This window comes from Rhinatrema bivittatum, chromosome 5 (assembly GCF_901001135.1).
Source record: "Rhinatrema bivittatum chromosome 5, aRhiBiv1.1, whole genome shotgun sequence".
NCBI lineage: Eukaryota > Metazoa > Chordata > Amphibia > Gymnophiona > Rhinatrematidae > Rhinatrema > Rhinatrema bivittatum.
In genome coordinates this window covers 191521419-191549275 of record NC_042619.1, presented here as the reverse complement: position 1 = coordinate 191549275, position 27857 = coordinate 191521419, and positions in this window count along the sequence as shown.

Sequence of the window (27857 nt, the reverse complement as noted above, 5' to 3'; positions counted from 1 at the left end):
TCACTTCTGCGTACCATCAGCTACATGCACAGAAGAATCAAGTTGCTACTTCCAGTAATGAAGATCAGTTACCTGAAGTAACTTTAAAGACAACTGTACCTCTGGCTGCTCCAGTTCATTTCTCTGGAGAGATTCAAAGGACTAGAGGTTTCCTAAATCAGTGCTGCATGCATTTCGCATTACAGCCTTCTCACTTCCCCACGGCCTATGCTAAGACTACATACATTCTATCTTATCTTGATGGAAGGGCCTTGTCTTGGGCCTCTTCGCTGTGGGAACATAAGGATCTAATTTTGCAGGATATTGACGGATTTTTGGATTTGTTGAAGTCCATCTTTGATGATCCTGCTCGAGTGACTGTTGCTGGTTCTACCCTGGTGGACCTGAAGCAAGACAACCGACCACTGGCTGATTTTGCAATAGAGTATGGAACTTGCTGTGGAACTATGCTGGGATTCCAAATGCCTGAAAATCCTCTTCTTCAGAGGTCTGGATACTCGCTTGAAAGACAATCTGGCTGCTCGTGAGACACCTGATTTGCTGGATGAACTAGTGGCTTTGGCTACTAGAATTGACCACCGGCTCCGTGTTAAGGTGAAAGAGCCTACCACTAGACCGGTTCAGAAGGAGGTTCGTGCTAAATCTGCACTCTAGACAGTCCCAGCAATACCTATCGCCAGTGGAGAAGATGCAACTTGGTCGCAGTCACTTGACTTCAAAAGAGAGAAGACTTTGGAAGAGGCATAGCCTGTGTATGTACTGTGGACAGACTGATCACAATGTCCCAACATGCCCAACTCGTCCGGAAAACGGACAGGCCTAAGTCCTGCAGGAGGACTGTTCTTAGGCCTTACTACAACCTCTCCTCCGCTCTCTCTCCCAGTCTCCCTGATCTTTGGACAGTCTGAATTTCAAACTCTTGCCCTGGTGGATTCAGCGGCAGGAGGCAACTTTATACTTCGATGCCTAGTGGAACACTTGAGGATTCCACTCATCACTTTGGAAGTTCCACTGCTCTTATCCTCCATCCATGGAGAGCCTTTGCCGGGTGACGTAACCTGGCGTACCAAACCAGTAACCCTTTGTACCGGTGCCCTCCATAGAGAATCAATTTTCTTCTTTGTGCTGGAGAAGGCTATGTACCCTATCATTCTGGGGTTACCCTGGTTGCAGTCGCACCAGCCTCAATTGGACTGGGCCACCTTGGAACTCTCCTGCTGGGGCCCAGGTTGTCATGGCAAGTGCCTTAAGGAGGTGTCTCCTGTCCTCTGCATGCCTTCGACTCCAGTGATGACAGGACTGCCGCCTCAATACCCATCATTCAGTGATGTGTTCTCCAAAGAAGCTGCTGACATCCTTCCTCCACATAGATCATACAACTATGCCATAAGGCTGAAACCTAACACTGAACCTCCTAAAGGACATGTCTATCCTCTCTCTGCCATAGAGAACAAGGCTATGTCCGAGTACATTGAGGATAATTTACAGAAGGGATTCATTAGACCATCAAAGTCTCCAGTCGGCGCAGGTCTCTTCTTCGTGGGGAAGAAGGACGGTACCTTGCGTCCTTGTATCGACTATCGAGGTCTGAATGAGATCACGATTAAAGACCGATATCCCCTGCCTTTAATCTCAGAGCTGTTCGACCGGCTTCAAGTTGCCAAAATATTTTCAAAACTTGACCTGAAGGGGCCTACAACTTAGTTCGCATTTGCAGTGGCGATGAATGGAAAACAGCCTTCAACACTCGAGATGGTCATTTTGAGTACTTAGTAATGCCTTTCGGCCTGTGCAACGCACCTGCCGTGTTCCAGAACATGATGAACGACATCTTGCGGGACTTGTGGTATACCAGGATGATATCCTAATATTTTCTCAGAACTTGTCTACCCATCTAGAGGACATCAAACAAGTACTACGAAGACTATGAGAACATTGGCTCTACGCCAAGCTATCCAAGTGCGAGTTCCATAAGGACTCTGTACCTTTTCTTGGCTACATTGAGTCTAAAGATGGCTTCCAGATGGATCCCCCAAAACTCGAGAGTATTACAAATTGGTCCCAACCTACCAGCCTGAAGGCCCTGAGATGATTTTTGGGTTCATCAATTATTATAGAAGCTTTATAAAGAATTACTCTTTTTTAACTGTGCCCTTAACTGCCATGACCCGGAAAGGGGCCAATGCTTCTAAATGGTCTGCGGAGGCCATTTCCGAGTTCGAGAACTTAAAGATTGCCTTTTCCACCGACCCCTGCTTGTGACATCTGGACCCCAATAAGCCATTCATCGTAGAGGTTGACGCCTCTGACGTCAGTGTGGGGGCTGTATTGAGCTAAACCAGAGACTCCAAAGCATTAAGTCCCTGCTCTTTCTTCTCACAACGTTTCTCTCTGGCAGAGAGGAACTATGGGATCGGAGATAAATAGCTCCTGGCTATTAAATTGGCATTCGAGGAATGGCGGCCTTGGCTCTAAGGCGTTCAACATCAAATTACCATTTTTACAGATCATAAGAATCTAGAGTATCTCCGCCATGTGCAATGTCTTAACCACAGACAAGCCAGATGGTCCTTATTTTTTAAACATTTTGACTTTGTGCTCAAATATCGCCCCGGAGACAAGAATACCAGAGCTGATGCCTTGTCACGCTCCTTTCTCTCGGAGGATGTTCCTGAAAACCTCAGCATATAATCGACCCAAAGAAAGTCATCTTGGGTGCTACCCATTCTGTACCCACTGGTAAAACCATCGTGCCTAAACATATCAGGAAGAAAGTGCTCTATTGGGCTCACGATTCCAAGCTGGCTGGCCATCCTGGTCAACGCCGTACCCTGCTGAAGCTCCAGAAGTATTATTGGTGGCCAACTATCAAGGAAGATATATTCTCTTATGTAGCATCTTGTGCCAACTGTGCCAAGAACAAAACTAGTTCTTGCCAACCGTGGGGATTGCTGCAAACACTTCCAGCTGCAGAGCAGCCCTGGACACATATCACTACCGACTTTGTAGTTGATCTTCCTCCCTCTGGAGGTATGAATACCATCTGGATAACAGTTGACCATTTCAGCAAGATGGCGCATTTTGTGGTGCTGCCTAGCTTACCTTCAGCCTTGGAGCTTGTGAAGCTCTTCATAACCCACATCTTTCACCTTCATAGCCTACCGAAGCACATAGTATCGGACAGAGGATCACAATTCACGGCAAAATTATGGAAGGCCTTGTGCAAACTCTTCAACTTCTCTCTAGACTAAACTTCAGCCTATCATCCTCATTCAAATGGCCAAACAGAAAGGATGAATAGGACCCTGAAACAGTTCATTTGGGCCTATGTGAGTTGCCATCAGAATAACTGGGCCGAACTGTTACTATGGGCTGAATTTGCCATTAATTCTCATCTAGCAACATCCACTGGATCAACACCTTTTGAATTGGTATATGGACGGTTACCACCACCGCTTCTTCCACTGAAGCTCTCAGTGACATCCCCAGCAGCTCAATCCACTGCTGATGATATCCATCAATTATGGACTCAGACGAAAGAAATGCTACTCAAAGCGAGTGATCGAGCCAAAAGATGTTATGATGCTCACCATTCCAAAGCGCCTATCTTTGAACCTGGAGACAAAATCTGGCTTTCCACTATGCACCTTAGACTGAAGTTACCCTCCACTCGATTTGCTCCTCGCTAAGTTGGACCATTTCCAATCCTCAGACATCTTGGAAACATCACTTACAGTCTGAAGCTACCACCTGGATTGAACATCCACAATGCATTTCATGTTTCACTCCTGAAACCACTCATTCTCAGTGAGTTTTCTTCCAAATCTCAGGAACCATCTCCCATCAATGCAGAAGATGAACTAGAATACAAGGTCGAGGCCATTCTTGATGTCCGAAGATGAGGCAAGACTTGGAAATGCCTTCTTTTATGGGAAGGTTTCGGCCCCGAAGAAAATTCTTGGGAGCTTCTGGCAAATATCCTTGACAAAGAGATGCTCCATCAGTTCCATCTCTCGTATCCTTGGAAACCAAAACCTGGTACCCACAGAGACCGCCCTTTGAAGGAGGGTACTGTTGCAACCTTCACTGCCTGACAGCTTCACTCTGCCTACCTTTCTTATTCTGCGACTCCTCCTGCTCCCTGTGGACATCTGGCTACCACGGCATCTGCCCGCCATCCTCTCCGGCATCCCCAGACCGGCTTGGGCACTGCCTCCTGCCATGCTCCTCAGGTACCTTAGGGCACGCGCGCCTCACAGCCCTCATTCTTATTTCCTCTATGGCGCGAACCTCAGGGGGTCCCTCTGTGATGACGTCATGCTGCCCAGATATTTAAGCCTGTTGTTTATTGCTAGCCTTTGAGTTAGCAAGGGATTTCCTATGAATGGGATTCGCTCTCCATACCCAGTTACTCTGCCTCCAACTTTTATTTGGACTCTTTGCTGTTGGCGAGGTACCCGCTCCTCGGGGGCCTCTCTGCTTCTTTCAGGTCGCTATCAGGAACCGGTACTCGCTCCTTGAGGGCCCATGTTCCCTGACTCACTGCCTGTGTCCATCTCCTCTTCTACTTGGAAGAATTCGCTACAGACACCATCTGTGAGTACTACTACCATCTACTCCTCAGAGCTGTTTCCCTGGAACCAGGTACTCGCTCCTCAAGGGCCTGTCTCCATTCCAGCACCAGTGCCATCTTCCAAGGAGAACTGCTGCATGAGTACTTGCCAACAAGTCTCTGTGCCCAGGGATCTGGTACTCCTCGAGGGCTAGCTCTCCCTATCTCGGGGCTTCTCCATACTGGGGACTCTGTGAATATCTCAGTGTACTCATTTTCTCAGTTCTTCTTCCTACAGCACTGCTACCAGAGAAGTCGCAGTTCCAGCGCCCTGAGGAATAGTAGCCCAGCCGGGCTCCATCTTCTACTCACTACTGCCACCTCTGGTGGCTTCATAAACTGTCTAATAACAGATATAATCTGTGTTTGTGTGTCCGGTGCTGAGCCTGACCTGTGTCCCCTCACGGGACTTCCCTCCATGGGTGTGGTCAGCTGCAATGGGCCTCGCACACGCTACGGTACTTGGGCCTCAATTTAACGGCCAACCCGGTCCAAGTATATTCGGAGAATATTTCCCCGCTTCTTCAGCTGACGCAAGATTTGTTGCAACGCTGGGGGCCGTTGCCTTTGTCTCTCAATGGCAGAGTGCACCTCTTTAAAATGGTGATTCTACCTAAGTGGCTGTACACTCTACAGAATTTGCCAGTCTATCTTACACGCTCCGATAGGAGGGGGTTGGATAAGGCCCTGCGGCGTTTTCTTTGGATGGGGGGCAAGGCTCGCCTGCCTTTAACGTGGCTGCAGAGACGTTGGGGGGCCGGGGGATTGGGAGTCCCAGACATGCACCTTTATAATTTGGCTTGTAATGCGCGTCTCATACGTGATTGGCTGCTGGGGGAGGTGGTTTACACATCTGTGGAGGCGGATAGGGCGAGCACACTCCCTATTGCCTTGTCGTGTGCTCTACAGTTGGAGAGGCGCAGTCTACCCTACATGTTCACGAAATCAGTACTGGTTGTACCGCTTAGGCAAACCTGGGAGGCACTTACAAAGAAACTGCAGATACCCCGAGTCTGTGCGTATTTACTGTCTGTGTTGGGGAACCCTGATTTTACCCCGGGTACTCAGTCAAAGGCTTTCAGGAGGTGGCACACTCTGGGAGTCATTTATTTGGGTCATTTATACCACACTGAAGGGCGTCGCCTCACTTGGCCTGAACTCCGGGAATTATATGGCATGGAGGGTAAGGATATTTTTCCCTATATGCAAATAGATCACTATCTCAAGGCTTTGCCGCCGGGTTTTCTGCAGCTGCGGGTGTTTCAGAGGGTGGAGGAGTTGTTGCACCTTTCCCAGAGTAAAGCCCCTTCCCTCTCCACTTATTATAAATGCTTAACTGAGACTAGTAGTTTGGATTTCTTTGAAGCAATGGCAGCTCGTTGGAATGCAGACGGGGAGATTTTGCTGACTGCCACAGTGTTACGGACTTGCTACCGGGGGATTTCCCAGATCACGAGCAATAGTGCGTATCGGGAATTGATGTTTAAATTTTTGGGACGGGCGTATATTTCGCCTCAGCGGGCATATCAACAGCGTATTGCGGTTTCCGCATGCTGTCTCCGCTGTCCCGGTCACACGGGAACTTTGACCCATGCTTTTTGGTCTTGTCCTGCGGTTTTGCGGTTTTGGACACGTATTGCTCAATATCTGGCTGGTATGTTGGGGGTTTCTATTCCTGTAGCTCCACTGTGGCTGTTGTTTGGATACATCCCAGTGCTGCGGATTCGCGACTTGGGTACTCGCCTTTTTATACAGCTAGTCTTTAAATAGGGCCCGTGGCGGGAACCTAGCCGTGGCCCCGGATAATGACGTCAGCAGAGCTACGGTATATAAGCCCAGGCTCCGTGCTCTCAGATTGCCTTTGCAACAGGCCCCCTCGCTAGTCGAGTACTCGTTGCCTCTTCAGTTCCTAGTTCCTGATCTTGATTGCCTTCGTACCTGTTTCCTTGTTCTTGTGTTCCTGTTCCTTCATCTCTCCTTCGGATTGCTGATCTGGTTTGACCTCTGCATTGCCTGACTACTCCTTTGCCTCTCTCCAGCCCCGGACCTCTGCATTTCCTGACTACTCTGTTGCCTCTTTCCAGCTCCGGACCTCTGCATTGCTTGACTACAGCATTGCTTCTCTCCAGCCCTGGACTTCTGCTTCATCTGACCACCCTTTTGACTCTCTCCTCGTCTAGACCTCATCCTTGCTTGCCACTGCTTCCAGATTGCCCACAGCTCTGATCCCAGCTTGCTTAAAGATGCCTCTTCAGCTTTTGTTTTGGACATGGTTCATTCAGGCTTCAGCCTGCTCTTGCTCGGGCACCCTCTGTCAAACTGTGTTCCTATTGGCGCCCGGGTTTCCGGGACTCCGCCTCGTCCAGTACAGATTGATACCTACACTAGTTGCTGCCTCTGGGCTGACCTTGATCCACCCATCGACAACCACTGATGGAGGCCACCTAAGTCCAGCTGGCCCCCGCACCCAAAGGCTCATCCCATGGGGAACGAGGGCTGGTATTGGTGAAGCACCAACTGGCCTCTGTCCATCAGCCCTTTCTGCCTGCTGATGGTGGGGACCCATAGGATGCCTCCTAAGGGTAGCGTCAACCCCACCTCAGCCCAAGGGTCCACCTCTGGCACAACAGCATCAGGAGATGATATTAAGAAGTGAGGACAAGGCCAAGGGCAGAAGTGCTAGGAGTAGGGACATGGACAAGAACAGGAGTAGAAATAGGCAGGAAGGAAGGGATAGAAGGAGGTGGAGGGGAAGGGGCTAGGCAGGCGAGTATGGAGGGAGGAGGAAAGAAAGATGGATAGAAAGAGAAGGCAGAGGGGAGGGGAGTTGGTAGGGCAGGTACAGGGGGAGAAGGAAGGAAGGGGGAGAAGGGAGTGGGAGCGAGAGTGAGGAAAGGGAGGACACCTCTCCGGAAGTGGAAGTGGTGCCCCATTCTGGCAGCCAGTCTGCAAGGCATGTTCATCTGGGGGCTTTGAAGTTCACCGTCGAGGACAATGATATCATCATCACAGGGATCCTTGAGAACTTTGCAATGCTCTTTGGCAACCATGCAGCCAAGTCATCAAGGGCATCCAAGGGCCAGAACTGGTGCATGATCACCCAGGCTGTTTTCAGGTTCGGTGGCATGAAAGAGTGTTGAGCAGATGTCCTACAGGTTTTGTGATATCAAGGCCCAACTGAAAAGCAAGGTGGCTAACTGCAGCAAATATATACAGCAGACCTATCATGCTGACACTAATAGACTAGGACCAAATGTCTTTAAGGGCATGGATGAGCAGCTGGACACCTCTCAAGATGGAGCCAGTAAGTTCCCCACACCTGTAAATGTCAAGGCTGCTACAGTTGTCCACATCATTTGGCAGCCAAACGATACATGTGTACCTCTTTGTATTGGTACTTATATATTTTTCTTTGTTTCCAGAGCTTTCACCCAGGACTCCACCAGTCCCAGCCATCAAGTCCCAGGATATGGCACCAGAGCCCCAGGGTCCAGCAGCGCAGTACCACTTTTCCATCACCCTTTACAGTTAGATGCCAAGACACACATCAGCAAGAAGAAGGAGAAGCAGCAACAGCACCAGTCTCCTGAACCTCTCAATATACCAGGTTTAATTGAGGTACCCAAACCTGCAGTGGGAGACAGTCGAGTCAGCAGAACCCACCTCCAGCAAACCATGTCAACAGTAGGAGAGAGCAGGCACCAAGCAAGAGCATCCCACAGCCCCATCATGCCATGTTGGAGGCCCAAACAGCAGCTCCGACCAAACCCACCACAGCACCAGCACCAACACCAACAGAGCCCTTGATACAAAAACAGCTAGAATGACTGAAAAGGAGTCATGGTGTATTCCTCCACAACATTTGAGAAGAGCTAGTACACCTGAGGAGCTCTGTCAACAGAGGTCCCAGGTCCTGCATGACCAGATGGAAGCACACATTCAAGCTTTCACCACAGTGGCAACATCTATTAACAACATGACCATCATGTTAAACCAAATTTTCCAAAGCATGCCCGAGCCTCCACCTGTGCCTTAACCAGCATCCCGGGACTCCATGTTCCACAGCAGTCCCTGGCCAGAGAGATGACGCAGGCCTGTCATTTACATTTGCATTTATTAAAATGTATTACTTGCCTAACACAATAAATGCCTAAGTGACATACAAAATAACATTTATAAAATCCAAATATATAAAGAAAAACAAACAAACAAAAATATAAGTAAGGTAGCTTACTGAATAATCCTGTAATAGTGAGGAAGCTTTAAATACTAAACCTAATCCCATTCAGTAATAAGTCTTTTTAAACAGTAAGGTTTTAAAAGACCTCTGAACGTTTTTAAACAAATGCAAAGTCTTAGTTTAGTTCCATGGAAAATTAATTCTATAGAACTGGAACTGCGATAGAGAAAGCAGATTCTCTTATAAGGCATAAGCGTAAGCGAGTACTTTTTAGAGATAGAACATACAGAAAGCCTTGTTGTGAAGATCTTAACTGACAGCAAGAGCTAAATGGGAAACTCCATATTATGGATCTTCACAATTGGCTGCTGTTGCCTTTTCCAGAGAGCATACTCTGAGCTAACTCTTGGATAAATGGGTATGTATGTGAGATGGGCACTAGGTAGTAGAGATGTGAATCGGAACCGGAATCGGTTCCAACTCTAGTTCTGATTCACGTCGTGAATTTTTTTTCGTGCGACCCGATCGGGTATTTTTTTATCGGCTGCGCCCGAGCCGACAAACAAAAAACCCACCCGACCCTTTAAAACAGCTCCCTTAGCTTCCCCCACCATCACAACCCCCCCAAAACATTTTAATATTACCTGGTGATCCAGTGGGGGTCCCGGGAGCAATCCCCCACTCTAGGGCCGTCGGCTGCCACTAATAAAAATGGCGCCGATGACCCTTTGCCCATACCATATGACAGGGTATCTGTGCCATTGGCCGGCCCCTGTCACATGGTAGGAGCACTGGATGGCCTGCGCCATTTTTAAAGATGGCGCCGGCCGTCCATTACTAGCTAAGGATCCTGTTGGAGTTCCCTCATATCTATGCTACTATCTCACCCACACATGAAGTCTAGTACAGGGTCCAAAGTGTGGAGCCACCAAGCAAGATGGCATAAGCTAGGGCAAGCTATGTATACTGTGTTGTCAGTCCTATAGAAATACTATTGTGAGACATGACTCTTTTAGACTCATTATCAGTCAGAAAACATTAGGCTAGACACATGTCTTTGGTGTAATCTTTTCTTTGAGTACACTTTTTCTTCTATAGTCTTTTGCTCCATTGTCAAGATATAGTCTAACTAGGCCTACGTGACTTCTGTTACACAATGAGCAGACCTAGGAGCATGAGTAAAAGAAAGATGGAGAGGAGAAGAGCTGGAAACACACTGCTGGGTTCTCTTCCAAGAAAGGGGAAGGGGTAGTTGAGGCCTAACAGGCGTTCAATAAGCCTTTGATAAATGACCCCCTTAGGTATTATTTGCCAGTTTCATTTCTGCCATTTCTTGGTAAAAATTAGGTTTTTAAATTCACTTACGCTGACATCAGTGCACTGTTACAGTAAATGACCTTGCACGGCACAGTATCTCGAGCAATTTTTTATTAAAATAGATAAATATTTTAAAGCTATTGAGCTATGATATAAATGTTTCTTTTTTGGTTTTGTTTCCCTAATTATTGAGCTATGGCAATTTTATTTTAACTCCTTATTTATTAAAAGGGATACAATGGCATCAGGACACTGCTGCTATGCATTGATGCTTTAAAATTGTATTATTAAAAATAAATCTTTTTGGATATTTATTTAGACATTATTGGGAAAGCTTTATGGTATGCATGTGAGTAGACCTGATACCACTTCTTTACACTATTTCTGTATTCGTCAGTTTACAAGACTTAGGGTGCATTACTTATTGTTCATCATTTTAACTTTGTTTACACAGCATGACTCAATTGATTTTTTTTCATTTTGCAGCTCACACGCCGTGAATATGCTGCAATTTTTCACTATTCATTATTTCATTGCTAACCTGTATTTATTAGAATATTACCATTCTATTTTTCAGTAATACTGATTTTGTCTACTGATTGGATGCTTTTCCCAAGTTTTTCCATAAAATAGAATCAATAAGAACATTTGATCTCTAATAAGGTACGTCTGCCTCCTCTCCTTTTAAATTGTATTGATTTATTCAATGTTTACTTTTATATATATGTGATTATTTATGTACTTTTTATGTGAACTCTTTATATGTAATTACTAATGTACTTTTATTTATTTATTAACATTTGGTGCGTTCTTCTGTATTTTGATTTTTGTGCGCATTTTTATATATATTTGTATAGTTATTATTTAATGTCATCCCTTGTGTGTTGTTTTTTAGTTATTAATTATTTTATACATACACTTACTTATTTTATTTATTTTTTATGGGGCGGATTTTCAGAGCCCTGCTCGCCTAAATCTGCCCAAAACCGGGCGGATTTAGGCGAGCAGGGCCCTGCGCGCCAGTAAGCCTATTTTACATAGGCCTACCGGCGCGCGCAGAGCCCCGGGACTCGCGTAAGTCCCGGGGTTTTCGGAGGGGGCATGTTGGGGGGGGCGGGCCCGAACCGCGCGACGTTTTCGGGGCGTGTCGGGAGCGTTCCGGGGGCGGGCCCGGGGGCGTGGCTGCGGCCCGGGGTGGCCCGGGGGCGTGGCCGCACCCTCCGGACCCGCCCCCAGGTCGCGTCCCGGCGCGCAGGAGGCCCGCTGACGCGCGGGGATTTACGCCTCCCTCTGGGAGGCGTAAATCCCCCGACAAAGGTAAGGGGGGGGGCTTAGACAGGGCCGGGTTGGTGGGTTAGGTAGGGGAAGGGAGGGGAAGGTGAGGGGAGGGCAAAAGGAAGTTCCCTCCGAGGCCGCTCCGATTTCGGAGCGGCCTCGGAGGGAACGGGGGTAGGCTGCGCGGCTTGGCGCGCGCCAGCTATACAAAATCGATAGCCTTGCGCGCGCCGATCCAGGTTTTTAGCAGATACGCGCGGCTCTGCGCGTATCTACTAAAATCCAGCGTACTTTTGTTTGCGCCTGGAGCGCAAACAAAAGTAGGCTATTCGCGCTCCTTTTAAAATCCGCCCCTATATGTATATTGATTTTTGCAATGTCCTATTTCTTATTTATATTTGTTTCATTTACACATTTCAGCCCCTGGCACAGCCAATGTGCGAAACTCGGCCAGAGTTGGGCTTTTTTAACAATTGCTATTTTTGTGAATAAAACATGTCTGATCTCAGGTGACAGGTCTACCTGTTTCTATTGCTCCTATTTAGACCCCCATTTAATGCACATTAGGGCCAACACATTTTGAAAAATTATCCTATAAATTACACACTAATACATACACAAAGGAAAAATGCTTTGTACTGTTAGAAAACCCCAAATGCCAACAGCATAGAAAGCTGCAAAGCATGAGGATCTTCCAGTGCTGGTACAAGGGTCTGCAACTACTCTAGGCAGTGATGATGTTACCACATCTCTCTCTCTCTCTCTTGCCCCCCCCCAATCTCTCTGAACCTCCGAATAACACAAAACACCATCACCATACCTTCACCTCCCCACCGTCATGTATCCCTCTTCTGGTTTTTCAAAAAATGGTGCCCTTGGGTCTGACATCACTGCCTCTTCCACTTATAGTGTCCTAGGTGGCTGCCTAGACTGCCTAATGCTCCCACCAACCCTGGGAACTGCTAGCATTTAAGGCTATTATGTTTCCAAATGCAAAAGAGCACACTGGATTCCATATATTGATTTTATTTATTTATTTATTTAAAATTTTTATATACCGGCATTCATGTTGCAAACACATCATGCCGGTTTACATATAACAGGGGTGTACAAAGAACAGTTGAATAACCTATTAGTGTGGAAGGGAGCAGTTACTAATAACCAGGTAATAGAACTGGGAGAAGAGAAGAGAAGGGAGAGGATAACATTAGATAGAGGTATTTACATTAGTAATAACATTTTTACATGTGGAAGTGGTAGATCTGGCTGAATAGAAATATACACTATATACAGCTCCCTGCTAGAGTGCCCCAGTGACTGTTGTCACCAACCTGTTTACCAAGTTATTTAAGTTATATAAGATGTTATATTCATATTTGTATAAGTTACCAATTGGTCACCACTATGTATAAGTTGTTTATCCTGTAAACCGGAGTGAAGGCATCACGCTATACTTCGGTATAAAAAAGCCTCGAAATAAATAAATAAATAAATAAATAAATACACATATGTTATTCTGCTTCTTCCACTTACAATGAATTTTCCATGAATGGCCATCCTTTACAGAACACTAACCACTTCCCCTTACACAGAACATATAGGGGCGGATTTTAAAAGGGTTACGCGCGTAATATACACACGTAACCCTTTTAAACCCCTCCTGCGCGCGCCGAGCCTATTTTGCATAGGCTCAGCGACGCGTGCAAGCTCCGGGACGTGCGTATGTCCCGGGGCTTGAAAAATGGGGCAGGATGGGGGTGGGGAGGGGGAGTGGCCAGAGGCCTCCGAAGGCCTCCAAAGGCCTGCTAGGCCGGGGGATCGTGCGCCGGCTCTCGGCTGGCGCGCGCAACCTACACCTGCCCGGAGGCAGGTGCAACTTAAATAATAAAGGTAGGGGGCATTTAGGTAGGGCTGGGGGGCGGGTTAGATGAGGGGAAGGTGGGGGAGTGAAAGGAAAGTTCCCTCCGAGGCCGCTCCGATTTCAGAGCGGCCTCGGAGGGAACGGGGAAAGCCATCGGGGCTCCCCTAGGGCTTGGCGCGCGCAAGGTGCACAAGTGTGCACCCCCTTGCGTGCGCCGACCCAGGATTTTATAACATGCGCATGGCTGCGTGCGCATGTAATAAAACCGGGCGTAGATTTGTGCGTACTGGGTTGCGCGCACAAATCTACGCCCATGCGTAGGTTCGAAAATCTGGCCCATAATCATCAAGCTTTGCAATTCATCATGACTTCCTAACCTTCCCCCTCCCTTGTATACAGGCTATCAAAACTAGAGATACTGCCTGCTGGAGTTTCATCTGCCACAGACAAGTGATCCATTATCCACAAGAGTTATACCACAATAGAAAACATTTCCTCATTCAGCTATCCTGCTTCAGTAAACTCACTGCCAACGTTGACAACACAGCCATCATTTATATTGGCTTCTACAGTATTGTTTCTTGAACAACTTGGCTATCAGTGCTCTGTTCAGGGATACATGACAAGTAACCATGCCATTTACCAACAAATGGACAAAGCTGGAGGGCAAAGAGTCGCTCTTGCCACTCACTTTTCTTTCCTCTTCTTTAAAGCTTGCATTTTTGAATCACCAAAGAGCACAGAATGCCTTTCAGCTGTGGCTAGGAAGCACAAACAAACCTGGACCCTTCCAATGCTAATAATGTGTTGCCCAAGGGCTGGCACAGGACACAGCACAAAGATTCAGGCATCAGATACACATGCTCCATGCCTAAGCGCTGGTGTTGCAGTTAGCTTGGTTCTGCAAAAATAATCATGCTGAAAGCTGATTGTGGTTTTCCACATAACTTTATCCACAATTGATGGCAGAATAGTGAAAATGACTAATTTCAACTCACCGTGCAATCCAATCCTTTTACATGAGTGCCTCTTCAATAAATCTGTGACTTTTTTATACTTAATACCTCTGTTTATTCATTTCTGACCCTTGCCAAATGTAAAGGTAATTGAGAAGTTCCTTCCTAAATCTCAGAATGCAAGCATAGGTACTGTAAGTCAGTTAATATGATATACCATATTGCATACCTTTCTCCAAATGAATAAAATGTACTTCTTAGTTACATTACAGTTCAATTTCCTCTCTTCACTAGGTGAGAGCATAGTGGTCCATTCCGGATAGTGTCACTGTTTATTTTATAAGATCTATATCTCCTTCCCGGAATGAATGAGACTTCAATCTGATAGTAACCTCTAAATGGTTACTTAGTCTCTTTGGATAAAAAAAAACAACTCCTGTACTCTTCTCTCTAGATGGTATTTTCTGAGTTCCTGTATCCAAAAGGAACTCAGAAGAAAGATAAAAATAAAATCGGTTTCAAAAGGTAACCCAAATATGTGGAACATAAGAATGGATGAACGTCTTCCCCAGCAACAAAAGGGTCAAAAGCTGGAATTATTAAAGTGGGAGAAAGGAACCTTTTTATCAAATTCACACTCCAAGCTTCTAGCATCCAGAGCTTCAAGGTTTTTTTTTTTCCTGAATACAAAGAATTATAAAAACATGTAGAATGTAAATGCACATGCTCATTATCACTGGGTGAAACACTTTTGCTTATCTCATCTAGAACTTGCTGTATGCTTTGTTGCATACCATTTTGCACATCTCTGAATGAGGTTATTCTCTCCATATCAATGAAACAAAATTCCTCTGAATAAAGTACATCATTAAAATTCTCTAATTCACAATCCCACCTTCTCACAATCTGCACATAATGTATTGGTTCAGATTCTCTAGGTGCATTTTCAGAGAGGTCTAATATGCAATTATTTACCAGCCCTTGTAGAACACAGTTATCATCAGTACAATTATCATACCATATGCTTTCACAATCTTTCTTTATTGTCACTGTGTGTTGGTTTACTCTCTGTAAAGCTATCATTGCTTTTTCCTTTATCAGAATTCTTTGTAGATAGTTGTATTGGTGTAATATTTTCTTGATCAAATGTGAAAAAAAAAGAACACAGATGGTCACACATTTTCTTTCAAATTTAAGAAATGTATTTTATAACCTTGTAAAACTATGACAGAATAAATATATACTTTGTTGCTTATCTTTTGGGTTTTTTTGTAAGCGGGTTATTGTTCAGAATTAATTGATGTAGTCTGTTTTGGTATAGAAACATTTTCCAGTATGAAAAATAACACTAAGTGATATATTTGTCATTTACATACCTAACAAAAATGTGAGAACTATTTGGAAGTCTGCTGATATAACTTAAAAAATGTTCACATACCTTCAATTTGCTTGTGCCTCTGAACAGCTGCATGGCTTTTTAGTTTTTTCTCTTGGGGCCTTGCTACATTGTGGGTGCTGGTCTATGCTCGCTGGTATATTTTATTATGGTACAGAAACATTTTATTGATCTAATATGAAGAAAGCTCACAGATGGCTACACATTTTTTCTTCTACAATAGCTTTAAAGCATTTTAAAAACAAAAGTAACAACAAAACCATTACTTACTTCTTACTTTTTCTTTATTGCTACCATTTAGTAAGTGACAACTTATTTATAAGTCTCGTTTGAAGAATTTATTTCTGTTTCAAAATCTTCAGGCCTTAAAGCACTTCACAATCTGTAAAGTTTTCTATGAGAAAATGGTCACAGGATGTACCTTTTTTCCCCTGTAAGGCCATAACCCACTACAATCCTCAAAAGTGATGTGCATTGCATCATAAAATTGGCTGCCCTTTCTGTCATATGATGAACATCTGTTTTACTGTGTATCAGCCCTTATAGTAAAGTTAGTTCTCTTGAGGAGATTACCCATTCACAGGCTTTGAGTCTAGAGCTCAGTAAAAGACATGGGATAAGCACTGTGGATCCCTATAGACTAAAGGATGGAAATGATGGGGTAATCTATATTAACTTTAGGTGCAATATTTTGAATTGCATAGAGTAGCAGTTACTACCCTTAACATAAGGCTTGGGGTGACCAGCATAGAGGTGGGGGTGACCAGCCCACACAATTTAGGCCACAAATTCATGGCTGGGTTGTGGCATAGAGCAATTATTTATGAGACACTTTTGCATTTGCAGCCCAATTAGCCTTGATGCATTTGATATGACGTCAAAATCACTCTCCACTTTGATGAAAGAGGAATTAGATTTAGACACAGCCAACATTGGGCCCCCATTTTTTATGGACAATGGAAATCATACAAAGATATTTGGGAAAAAGGATTATGCAGTATAGGATTGCATCTATGGCCAAGTTCAAAAACAAAGTATGTTCAAGCAGCATTATTTGAAGTATCAAGAGGACTGGTCACCCCATAAAATGTTGCTAGTAGAAATTTTATAATGGGTTTGACAATTGCTTGTTATTTATTGTAATATTAGTACCTTAACATAGGCCTTGGGGGTAACCCACATGGAGTGGAAGTTACTACACATGACATAAGGTTTGGTGAAATCTGCAGAGTGGTAAATACTACCCTTAACATAAGGCTTGGTAAAACTTGCACAGAGTGGCAGTTGCTACCTTTAGTAAAGCTTTTCATATGGTCCCACACAGAAGACTCATCAACAAAATGAGAAGCTTGGGAGTCAGCTCCAAGGTGTTGGCGTGGATTACAAACTGGATAGAAGACAATGGGTGATGGTAAATGGAACCTACTCTGAAGAAAGAATGGTGTGGAGTGCCACAGGGATCAGTGTTGGGACCGGTTCTGTTCAACATCTTCGTGAGCGACATTGCGAAAGGGATAGAAGGTAAAGTTTGTCTATTTGTGGATGATACTAAGATCTGCAAGAAGGTGGACACACAGGGGTAGATTTTATAAATTTACACGCGCGCGTACTTTTGTTCGTGCACCAGGCGCAAACAAAAGTATGCTGGATTTTATAAGATACGCGTGTAGCCGCGCGTATCTTATAAAATCCGGGATCAGCGCGTGCAAGGGGGTGCACATTTGTGCAACCTGCGCGCGCTGACCCCGGCGTGCGCTGCCTGTTCCCTCCGAGGCCGCTCCGATTTCGGAGCGGCCTCGGAGGGAGCTTTCCTTCTGCCTCCCCTCACCTTCCCCTCCCTTCCCCTACCTAACCCACCCCCCCGGCCCTATCTAAACCCCCCCTACCTTTGTTGGTAGATTTACGCCTGCCGAAAGCAGACGTAAATCTGCGCGTGCCAGCGGGCTGCTGGCGCCATCACCCGACCCGGGGGCTGGTCCGAAGGCCTCGATCATGCCCCCGGGCCGACACCATGCCCCCGGTCCCACCCCAAACCGCCCCCTGACCCCCGGACCTGCCCCCTCCCGCCCCTTTTACGAAGCCCCAGGACTTGTGCACGCCGGCGGCCTATGCAAAATAGGCGCGCCGGCACGCGAGTGCCCTGCGCGCGTAAATCCGGCCGGATTTACGCGTGCAGGGCTTTTAAAATCCGGCCCACAGGAAGGAGTACAGAGAATAGAGATGTAATTCAGCCGAACCTTTTGGTTCGGCCTTCGTTATCAGCCCACTGTGGGAAATTTCGTTTTCCCGAGGTTTGGGCTGATTTTATTTCATCTGCCTCTGAAACAAAGACCAAAACCCACCCCAACCATTTTAAAAAAGAAAAAAAATCAAACCCACCCCAACCCTTCAAATGTAATTAATTGCAACCCCCCAAGACTTGCCTGACCCCTCCCCAAGATGTACTGAAAGTCCCTGGTGGTCCAGCGTGGTCCCGAGAGCGATCTCCTCCTCTCGGGCTGTCAGCTGCCACTAATCAAAATGGCGCCGATGGCCCTTTGCCCTTATCGTGTGACAGGGGCTATCAGTGCCATTGGTCATCCCCTGTCACATGGTAGGAACAATGGATAGCCTGTGCCACTTTTTAAGATGGTGCCAGCCATTCATTGCTCCTACCATGTGACAGAGGCCAGCCAATGCTACCGATAGCCCCAGTCCCATAGTAAAGGTAAAGGGCCATCGGCACCATTTTGATTAGTGGTAGCTGACAGCCATTCCTGGGACCCCACTCGACCACTAGGGGCTTTCATTATGTCCTGGGGGGGGGGGGGGTCGTGCAAGTCTTGGAGGGTCAGAAGGGTGAGGGGTTGCAATTAATTCAATTTGAAGGGTTGGGGTGGGTTTGGGTTGGTTTTTTTTATTGCCTTTTCCCCCCCAAAAAATGATAAGAAAGCACACAAAATTTTACGGGTTTTCTTATCATTTTGTCACCCCCCCAAAACATGACGAAATAGGAAATATTGTCTCTATTTCCTATTTTGTCACAAATGAATGCACATCCCTAATAGAGAATGAGATGAAATTTAAGGAAGTTGGAAGAGTGGTCAAAGATATGGCAGCTGGGATTCAATGCCAAGAAATGTAGAGTCATGCATCTAGGGTGTGGTAATCCAAAAGAACTACATGCATTAGGGGGTGAAGGGCTGATGTGCATGGAGCATGAGAAAGTCCTTGAGGTGATAGTGTCTAATGACCTGAAGTCAACGAAGCAGTGTGACAAGGCAATAGCCAAAGCCAGAAGAAAGCTAGGCTGCATACAGAGAGGAATATATAGTAAAAAAAAGGGAAGTGATAATCCCCTTGTACAGGTCCTTGTTGAGGCCTCACTTGGAGGACTGTGTTCAGTTCTGGAGATCGTATCTCAAAGGAGACAGAGACAGGATGGAGGCGGTCCAGAGCAGGGCGACCAAAATGGTGGGGAGTCTCCATCAAATGACTTATGAGGAGAGGTTGAAGAACCTGAATATGTATACTATGGAGGAGAGGAGGAGCAGGGGTGGTAAGATACAGACCTTCAGATTCTTGAAAGGTTTTATTGATCCATGGTCATCAACAAACCTTTTCCAGTGGAAACAGTTTAGTAGAACTAGGGGTCACGATTTGAAACTCCATAGGGGAAGACTTAGAACCAATGTCAGGAAATATTTCTTCACTGAGAGGGTGCCTGGAATGCCCTTCCGGAGGAAGTGGTGAAGACTAAAACTGTGAAGGATTTCAAAGGGGCAAGGGATAAACACTGTCGATCCCTAAAGGCTAGAGAAGGGGAATAAATAAAAATGCTTAACCGGCATGGAGCAGCAATTACTACCCTTAACAGAAATGTTTTGGTAACATGCACAGAGCAGCAGTAACTACCTTGGAAAGTTTGCTGGGCAGTCTAGATGGAAAATTTTGATCTTTTGCTGCCATCATTGCTATGTTACTATATGTATGGCCTGTGGAAAACTGCATGAAGCGGCAGATACTATTCATTATATAATGCTTGAAGAAACCTGTATGAAGCAGCAGTTGCACCTTAATACAATAGGGGTAATTTGCATGGAGTGGCAGTTACTGACCTTGACAGAAGGCTTGGGGATATTCTGTAAGCAGCAGCAGCTGCCACCAAGCGCAGTTTGTTGAGCAGAGTGGATTGACCATTTGGTCTTCTTCTACTGACTACTACTATGTTACTATGTTCCCATAGGTCATCACACTGTTTTACCTTGAGAGGACCACCCATTCTCAGACCTTGAGTCCAGACATCTGTTCATTTAGGTCATTATATTAATTGTCCATTCCCCAAGTTCATGAAATGGTTGCTGCATCTTCCATTTTATTAAACCTGAACATAGCCATCTATGAGGCTTAATAAACCCATAGACATCATTTGCTACACGTTTGTGTGGGAGTACTCATTTGTTACTTATCCCCAAATTTGGCCTCTCATTGTTTTAACCATTAGAAAGATGAAACCTTCCATAGATCCTTAAAACACACTTGACACAGTTGTTAGTTCTAATATACACAAATTTATTGCTTTTTCATATTGTTTTATTAACTATTTCATTCACATGACAAAAATGTATTATACACAGGGCCAGATTTTCAAAGGGGTACGATACGCGCGTACCACCCGAAAACCTGCCCGAAGTTCCCCCTGTGTGTGCCGAGCCTATCTTGAGTAGGCTCGGCGGAGTGCGCAAGCCCCGGGATGCGCGTAAGTCCCGGGGCTTTCCTGGGGGGGGCGTGTCAGGGGGCATGTTGCGGCGGCACATCATTTAGTGGCAGGGTCATGGGCATGGCTCCGGCCAGGGGGCGTTTCAGGGGCATGGCTGAGGCCTCCAAAACGGCTCTCGGGCCTGGGAATTGCGCGCCGGTGGCCAGCCTGGCGGGCGTAAGTTACGCTTGCCTTGGGTGGGTTAGGTAGGGGAAGGGAGTGGAAGGTGTGGGGGGGTGGAAGGAAAGTTCCCTCCGAGGCCACTCAGATTTCAGAGCAGCCTCGAAGGGAACGGAGGCAGGCTGCGTGGCTCGACGCACGCAGGCTGCCGATTTTGCACAGCCTTGCGCATGCCAATCCCAGATTTTAACAGATACGCACGACTACGCGTGTATCTATTAAAATCCCGTGTACTCTTGTTTGTGCCTGGTGAGCGAACAAAAGTACGCGTGTGCACAAATTTGTAAAATATACCCCACAGTGTATATGGCATGTCAAATTCAGTACATATTTCTGAAAATACAGTCACAAAAATACATTGAAAACACACATCCATTGTTTTATCACTAAATAGTTTAAAATAATGACTGGCACTTTCTTCCAGAGGTGATGCATTTATGTATTTCACCATTAGGACCTCACTGTATACCTAAATATTATGCCTACATTTCCACAGAATTTTGAACACTTTCTGTACTGTGAACAATGTAAATGATTAGATTCAAATCAATATTATTTAGACAATATACCTCATTTATATACTGCTAATAAAAAATGTTTGCCTGCACAATTTATTACAAAATGTCCTTAATTTTTCCTTTATATAATGGGCATTCCATATTAGACATTTGTGATACTGTTGACTTGGGTCATCTATAACATATCCAAAATGAATGCCAGCCAAACATTTTTGTAAGAATATACTGTATGATCATATGTATGATTGATTTAAAATATGCCTTTTCAAAAAAGACTGTGTATTGGTAGGGGCTAGGGTACCCCAATTCCCATCCACTAGCTGAAATTGTGAGCATCTTCTGGTCCTGACTTTTCATTGCCTTTTTAATTACCTTCTGCATCTGATGTTTCCTTGATGCATGGACAAAAACAGCACAGGCAGGAGAGGTTAATTGCTGATGTGTCCCCATTTTCTTCTGACAACAAAGATCCATAATTTATTATTTATTTACAGGTGTTTGTTTGTTTTTTTTTATACTGCCTATAGCAGAAAAACCTATGAAATATAATGTTCAATTGAAATTAAGAATCTCTTCTAAACACTACCTCTTATTATGAGTAATCTGATTCAGCATTGAGGTCCTTAAGAAAAAATCAATGTTCACAATCCCTCTTTAATAGTGGCTGCTATTTGCTTTCTATTTCCTGCTTTTTAGGGGTTTCATACGGATCTATTTTATTTTTTGAATTTCAAAGCTAAAGCTTTCATAAGTAGTTCCTATCTTTCTGTGCAGGTATGCTCTCACTTGCCTGCTCTCACAAGGTTTGTTTCTACTTCTGGTTGTATATTTCCAGGCTTGGTTTTGTGAGCAATGTGGTTTTCCATCACCATAGCAGCCCAGTCTGTTTTGTATTTCTCTGAATTTTAAAACATTCTTGCTTACACAGTGTAGATGTCCTACACATATTTGTAGCAGCTGTTATAACTGGACATGGCAGGCATGTCAAATAAATCAGCCTGCCATTGCACATCTACCTCTGGCATAATCATTTTATTTCCTTTACAATCTGTCCTATTTGGTCTGTGTAAAGAATAAGCATCTTGATCTGTAAGCCATTTGGTAACATGTTTTTTGGTAACCCACTACATTTTTAGCAGCCTGAAAAGAATGTTTATCCCAGCAAATCTCCTCATGTTTGTTTTTTGTGTGTGGCTGTAAACACAGTGATTTGTTTTTAAAAACTCAAAGTTGGTTTTATTCACTGTTTCTAATCATTCTTTTTATGTACTACACTGGATCTGCTAAGACTTCACTCTAAATGCCTGACAAGCATGCACATTTTTCACTGATGCCTCTTAATCAGAGAGAAGGGGAGGAGTAATGGTAGATTTCTTCTTGTCACTGTATACATACAGGCCGATACAGTATGGAGTGCACTGTTAAACCGCGGTTATTCCCCCAAAAATAAAAGCGCCCGCAACATGCAAATGCATGTTGATGGCCCTATTAGTTATTCCCGCGTGATACAGAAAGTAAAATGTGCAGCCAAGCCGCACATTTTGCTTTCAGAAATTAACGCCTGCCCAAATGCTGGCATTAATTTCTGCCGGCACCAGGGAAGTGTACAGAAAAGCAGAAAAATCTGCTTTTCTGTACAACCTCTGACCTAATATCATAGCGATATTAAGTCAGAGGGTGTAGTTGGAGGCCCCAAAAGTAAAAAAACAAGTAAAAATTAAAAAAATAAAATAAAATTAAAAATCGGCCCGCGGGTTGGAAGTCGGACGCTCAATTATGCCGGCATCCGTTTTCTGAACCCGTGGCTGTCAGCGGGTTTGAGAACCAACACTGGCAAAATTGAGTGTTGGCTGTCAAACCCGCTGACAGCCGCCGCTCCTTTTACCGTGGCCCAGGAGAGTGGCCTGTGTACGCGCCGGGAGAGCGGGCGCTTGCCCGCTCTCCCGTGCATTTTTCTGTATCGGCCTGAGAGTGAGAGAGCTTTCTGCTACATCACAAGTCACCCTAAAGAAGTAACTTGGAATGTCGGGCTCAGAACTCCTGTTTCTGGATGTGTCATTACCCTGATAGCAATTGTTTAGACTTCTGATATCATTAAAAAGCAACAGGGGCCATTTTTTATGGCATTGCAGGGGAAGGTGTTTGGGGGTGGATTGGGGCATGCTTTGGTTAGACTTCCAGTGATGTCATTAAAAAGTGATCAGGGGTCATTAATTGTCACATCATCTAAAGTGGCAGGAGCATTTCCATTGACATCATAGGGGAAATGGATCGAGGTAGGATGGGGCAGGATTTAGGAAGGAACATGGGTGGGGCTACACCTATTCACTTCTTTGGGAATTGACATGGCATGGGTAGATTTTTGAGGACATAGGCATGGGCATGGCCTAGAATGAAAGCAAATGCTAATTGTTTGACATTATCCTTATCTCACCTGTGAATAAGAGGTTTACCTAATCTTCTACTGTGACTAGTACTCCAGGAACTGGTGAAAGGAAAAGGCATTCTCCTTAGCATAGTAAAAACTGTTGTGGATATTGACTTTGGGGCAGATTTTCAAAGGGTTACGCGTGCCGACCCTGGATTTTATAACATGTGCTTGGCTGCGTGTGCATGTTATAAAATCAGGCGTAGATTTGTTTGCGCCGGGTTGCGTGAACAAATCAGCGCCCGCGCGCAGGTTTTAAAATCCGTCCCTTTGGGTATAGTGTCCATGTTTTGCTCACTATCTGAGGGGACAAAGGAATATCCTCTTTTTACACTATTTTCATTCCCCCCCCCTCTTCTTCACCCTCTCCCTTATATTCTCCTCTCTTTTCCAAATTTACCCTCCCCTCTCATCTCTTTTATCCATGCCTCCTTCTTATCTACTCTTCCCTCCTTCTTGTTTCTCCTTCTCCTCTTACTCCTCCAATAGCTGTCCGGAATGTTTGATGCACTATCCATAGGTAGTTTGGATTGATAGATTGTAACCTTGTCCTGTGGGCCTGATATATTTTTAAATGACCTTTCAATTGATGATCTTTTTAATATCTGAAATTTTGAAATAGAGCTATTGATACCCTGGATCTATGCAAATTCTTCCACTCTAAAAATAACAGACCATCTTTGCGGTTGTCACATAATCTGTATCAGTTGAAAAGGAAATAACATCACAAAGAACATAAATAGTGGAACTGGAAAGTTCATTCTGAGCCTGAGGACAATAATATTTTATGTTGATGCCTTACCCTTATCTTTAACAATGCCCTTGTGTATGAAAATAAATATTATTGTCTGTGGATATCTACAGAAAAAATTTACAAAAAAATTATTCCAGATAGTAGGCAAACTTATGAGGAAACTTGCTAAATTATCGTATTTTAGAGATGTGAATCGGAACTGGAATCGGTTCGGATTCCGGTTCCGATTCACATGTGGGTTTTTTTTCCATCGGGCCCAATCGCATTTTGTTTATCGGCTGCGCCCAAGCCGATAAACAAAAAACCCAGCCTGACCCTTTAAAAGTAACCCCTTAGCTTCCCCCACCCTCCCGACCACCCCAAAATCTTTTTACAGGTACTTGGTGGTCCAGTGGGGGTCCCGGGAGCGATCTCCCCCGATCTCCTACTCTGAGCCATCCTCCGGCTCCCGGGCAGTCGGCTGCCACTAATCAAAATGGCGCTGATGGCCCTTTGCCCTTACCATGTGAAAGGGTATCCGTGCCATTGGCCGGATCCTGTCACATGGTAGGAGCATTGGATGGCTGGCGCCATCTTGTGCTCCTACCATGTGACAGGGGCTGGCCAATGGCACCGGTAGCCCCTGTGACATAGTAAGGGCAAAGGCTATCGGCTCCATTTTGAATACTGGCAGCCGACGGTCCCGAGTGCAGGAGGTCGCTCCCGGACCCCCGCTGGACTTTTGGCAAGTATTGTGGGGGTCAGGAGGGTCCCCCAAGACTTGCCAAAAGCCCCTGGTCATCCAGCCGGGGTCCGAGAGCCATCTCCTGCACGGGCCATCGGCTGCTAGTAATCAAATGGCGCCGATAGCCTTTGCCCTTACTTTGTCACAGGGGCTACCGGTGCCATTGTTCAGCCCCTGTCACATGGTAGGAGCAGAAGATGGCGCCAGCCATCCAGTGCTCCTACCATGTTTTCTTTATATAAGACATATATATATATATATACACACAAAAACCCAAAACTGAGATGTTTGGGAAAGACAAGCACTATTACTTCTTATTGAATTAATTCAAAAATTGCATTGTTCAATTAAAAATTATTATGCTTTATTGAAAGTATAACACAATATTAATTTTACTGTTTTTGTAAAACCTATCTACATCTAATCAAATATTTTTAACTACTCAATTTGGATCGCACTGTCAATGTCCACAAACATACAATCTTAAATTCAATTGATGTTCACCCTCAGCTCTATACTGCCTCTAATCTCACTCTGTCCCTCATTCACCCAAATAACACCAAAAATAGATCTTTTACTTCAATATGGCTATTGGTCTTCTTTCGTGAGAAACACCTCTTGGTTTTCAAACCTCTATGTTTGATGTAATTTGCTAGTACTCAATGATATATACGAGACCAAGTCAAAAGGCTTGGTCTCAGATAACTCTTTTGAGCATTCACACAGGAAGAGAGGTGAGAAAATAGTAGAGAGAGGAGGAATCAGAGGGAGTGGGAAGAGGGAGTGGGAGGAGGGCAGGAGTGCCAGAAGAAGGAGGAGTAGGAGTAGAAGTGGGGCCAGGGTTAGCAGCAGAGGCAGGCAGGAGGGAAGGGATAGGAGGTTGGGGAGGGGGGAAGGGGGGGGAAGGGGGGAAAGGGTTAGTCCAGAAAGAGTGGTGTTAGGAGTACAACAGGTTAGTGAGACAGGTCAGAGGGCAAGGGAGTTGGTAAGACAGGGTGAGGTGGGGACAAAGGGAGGGGAGGCGAGAGCGGGACAGAGAGTGAGGGCAGGGAGGTCACCCCTCCAGGACAGGAAGAGGCACCCTCTTCAGGCAGCCAGGCAGCACCCCATCAGACTGTGGGCTATTAAGTTCAGCGCACAGGAGAATGAGCTGCTCATAGCAGGTGTTCTGCAGCACTATGCCCATCTATTTGGAAACAAAGCAGCCAAGACCAGCAAGTCTGCAAAAGTGCACATTTGGAACGACATACCCCAGACCATCACCCGGCACAGTGGCATACAGAGAACTTGGGAGCAGGTATCTCATAGGTACAGAGATGTGAAAGCCTAATTGAAATCCAAAATAGTATCTCGCAGAAAATATCAGCAGCAAACAGGCGGAGGGGCACCGTGTCTGACAGAGATAACAGAAATGAAGCAGAGGTTATTGGAGCATCTGGGACTGGACGTTTTTGAAGACTTAGAGCCACAATTGGACACCTCACACGTCACGGCTGGTAAGTTCTCATGAACCATAAAGGCCCACACAGCAACTGCTAGACACATACTGTGTCTTAAACTATGTGTTTTAGCCATTCACAAGGAATGACCCAAACACAATAGTGAAACCCACACAAAAATTGTCATTAGATGATCATTTTCAAATCAAACAAAGTGCTCCTCTGATGTGAAAAGCATTGAAAGGATGTTAAGCCATATGTACTTATGTTGTTTTTCTTTTCCTTTCTGTTTCCACAGCTGGCATTCAAGAATGTCCTGGTCCCAGCCATGAATGGCCAGGACCCAGCTGGAAAGGGGCAGGTACCAGCCAGGATGCTCCTGGGATGAGCCAGGTCATACCATTCATGCAGCGGCCCTTGCTATTAGATGCAGAAACACAGTATGAGGAGGAGCAGAAAACTCCAAAGCAATCCCCACCATTCACAAGCCTGAATGTGTCACTTGATCTCGAGTCTTTAATGCCCGACCCAGTAGACTGGAGACCTAACAAGCAACACCCCAATGCACTCTGCCAGCAGTACAGGTATGTCTGTATTGAGGCCTCATGCCCCATCACCACCATGTGGCCTGGCACCAACACCTTCATCAGCTCCGGCACCACCCCCACCATAAGCACCAGCATCACCACCTGCAGCACCCACACCAGATCCTGCTGCTCCAATATCATCCTCTGAATCCCAGCTCTTGCAAGGAGAAATACTCATCCTGACCACAGTGTTACAGAGGCAAAATTGCATCCTGCAGCATGGTATAGCAGCTCGTTCCCAGGATGCAAACACTATTACTGCATCCATAAGCACCTTCACTAACATCATGACCCAAATCTTGGAGCGGATGCTGTACCCCACATCTGAGTCTTCCTCCCTTGTGTCGACACCCCGCAGCAGTCCATCACAGGGACGAGGCTTCAGGGGTTGGCCCTCGAAATCCATGCCACATCCAAGAGGCAAGGGACCATGTGGCAAGGGGCCATGAGGTACCAGGGCATGGTAAATAATGGTCGTGAAGGCCACCTTATCTCCATGTGGAAGAAAACGGATCAGCGTGTGCTCACTCCAGAGTTTCTGTGCCATCTAGATGGAAGAAAGAGGATCAGCGTGTGCTCATCTCTTCTTATCTGCTCCAAGTGCTGGCTGCATGCTTCAGGGTATCATCTCATCTGCTCCAAGTGCTGCTACCATGCTGTGGGGTGTCATCTCTTCTCATCTGCTCCAAGTGCTGCTACCATGCTGTGGGGTGTCATCTCTTATCTGCTCCAAGTGCTCCAAGTCCACATGGGACATTTATACAGTTATGCTCCACTTCCATGGTCTTGTTTTTCTTTACACGTTTTTCCATTTGTTAGATTTCGATGTTCCAAGAGACTTGATACCTAAGAGTCTTGTTTAATTTTCTAAATTCATAATGTTAAGCTTGAA